Below are 2,629 nucleotides of genomic sequence, written 5' to 3'. Positions count from 1 at the left end.
TGACCCACCATTTCTCACTCTGTTAAATTTCTGTATCCTGAACTTGGTTAATATAGTTGAGCAACTTACCACAGAATTAATTGTTTCCAAATATCTTCAAGCACTAAAATGTCTAGGTCAGTCTTTCCAGTGAAAGATATAACCCTAAGAAATCCTTGCCTCTTGCATAGACCAGTCCCCTAAGTTGACCTATGGGAAAATAACTTGAATAGATACCCCAATAACACACAGTCTTCTGGTAAGATATCAATAAGGACTATATATTGAATACCTGACTCATATTCTTTATGGTAGAACCCAGAAAATAGGTAAAGAAAATATTTTCCTTATGGAGAAGGAAAAATGAATCTTACCTTTATGTTTCTGGGCTTTGACTGTTCTCCAGATCTAGTCACTTGGATGTCTTGTTATAAGTAGAAGAGGGCACTTCACTGGGAAGGATGTAGAACACAAAAGATTATGGGTATGGGTTAGAAATGTTTCTCTTCACAAAATGAAGTTTGTGCAAGGCTTTCCCATTTTTATGTCTATGTCCAATGTTTCTCTTAAATTCTCAGAACAGATCAAAACAGGCAAATGTAAATTGAGAGGAGACTGGTCTCTGCTCTCCAATCACATTGCTACATATCTCCACTCCATGATTAAAGAATCTAAGGAAAAGTAGGATAATGTACTAGTTATTTATAGATTAATTATTCAGAATTATGAAGCTTTTCAGGAAATGTTTGGAAGTTTCTAGAATCCTATTTATTACTTTTTTTAACTGAAGTTTTTAACTGAAGAAAAGAAGTCTTAAAGGTTATTAGACAGTTAAGGGAGGTATCGAGCTTAATTATGATAATAAGGCAAATATATTCCTTGTAACAGGAATGTTGCAGTCTCTTCCCAAGATAATTTCAGGCACCCTGCACAGGACTCACTATTTTTAAACAGAAGGAGAAAAGGATGTCCACTCCAGGTCAGATGGAAAATGCAGATGTCCTATTCCTCTTGTGTCGTGTATTTTTAAGCATTTCTTTGTCAGTGGCTTTTTCTTTTTGCAACTTCTAGTTTTAAAAGTTTTAAACTACATATATCTTGGTCATTAGATTTTAAATCATCTATTTACACCATCCTAATCACAGTCTTCATCCATTGAGGTTGTTGCAGGATATCTTCTACCGTTCTTCTCATTGAATTAACATTTATTTCTGGCTCTTTTCTTACTTCTTTTGATTTTGTCCTTATTTTCTATCTTATTCCTAGGAGAACAGGTATGAGGCCCTGGCAGCCCTGGAGGAGGAGGAAGGAGAGGATGAAACCAGGGCGGAGGCAACTCCACGCTCACCGCGTCCCGAGCAAGCTGAAGGAGACAAGCAGGCCAGGAGGAGGAAGCATCACGTGATCGTCATTGGCGACTCCATCCTGAGAGGTACGGAGGGCCCCATCTGTTGCCGGAACCCCTCGGCACATGAGGTCTACTGCCTACCCGGAGCGAGAATTCAGGATGTGAAAGGGATGCTCCAGACCGTAATCCGGCCCACCGATTACTACCCCATGGTCCTAGTCCATGTGGGCACTAATGACGCGGCCAGGAGCACCCCGATCGCCTGATGGAGGACTACTACGCTCTGGGGCATGTGCGGAGAGAGATGGGCGCACAGGTGGTTTTCTTTTCTATCCTGCCAGTGAGTGGATGAGGCAGACGGCATGAAACGTGCATCACAGAGACCAACTGATGGCTACAGGAATGGTGCTTCGAGGCGGGCTTTGGCTTCCTCAGCCGTGACTGGCACATCATGACGAGAGACATGCTTGGATGTCATGTTGGACATGCTCCCCTAAAGGAAGCGTGTTCTCTTCTAGGTTGGCGGACCTCCTCTGGCGGGCTTTAAACTAGGCTCATGGAGGGAAGGGGAAGATGGGGGTGGAGGAAACATCAGACTGCCAGACCAAACAGCACCCACAACTACAGCCCAGCCCAGACCAAAGAGCGAAACGAGCAAACAGGTAAGCAATGGGGGCCAGGGCATTGCTGGGACTAGGGGGGCAGTACACATCCACAGGAGGCCTCAAATGCCTCTACACAAATGCTCGTAGCATGGGAAACAAGCAGGAGAAACTCACCCTCCTGATGGCTGACACTAGCCCGGACATAGTGGGGATCACGGAAACGTCGTGGGACTCTACGCATGACTGGGCGGTGACTGTCAAGGGCTATAGGTTGTACAGGAGGGACAGGATAGGAAGGAGAGGTGGGGGCATGGCACTCTATATCAAGGAGGAATACACATCCTCGTCAATTAGCAAGGGGTCAGAGGAGGGGCACTCTGAGGTGCTTTGAGTTAGAGTAGAAGGCAGTCAAGGGGAGAGAGACTTAATGGTGGGGGTCTACTACAGACCTCCCAGCCAGGGAGAAAAGCTTGACTAGGAATTCTTAGGTCAGCTCACAGAGGTAGTGAAGGCTAAAGATGTGGTAGTCATGGGAGACCTGAACTTCCCGGATATCTGCTGGGAGGAGCAGTCAGCCAGATCTGACCGCTCACGTAGGTTTTTAGACAGAGTGCAGGACCTCCATCTAACCCAGGAGATGAACAGCCCCAGCAGGGGGGACGCTTTGTTGGACCTAGTGCTGGTCACGGGTGATGAC

Source organism: Crocodylus porosus, unplaced genomic scaffold, assembly GCF_001723895.1.
Source record: "Crocodylus porosus isolate Cpor-Errol unplaced genomic scaffold, CroPor_comp1, whole genome shotgun sequence".
NCBI classification, from domain to species: domain Eukaryota; kingdom Metazoa; phylum Chordata; order Crocodylia; family Crocodylidae; genus Crocodylus; species Crocodylus porosus.
The sequence above is the reverse complement of the archived record's forward strand: the minus strand, read 5'-3'. Positions refer to the sequence as shown.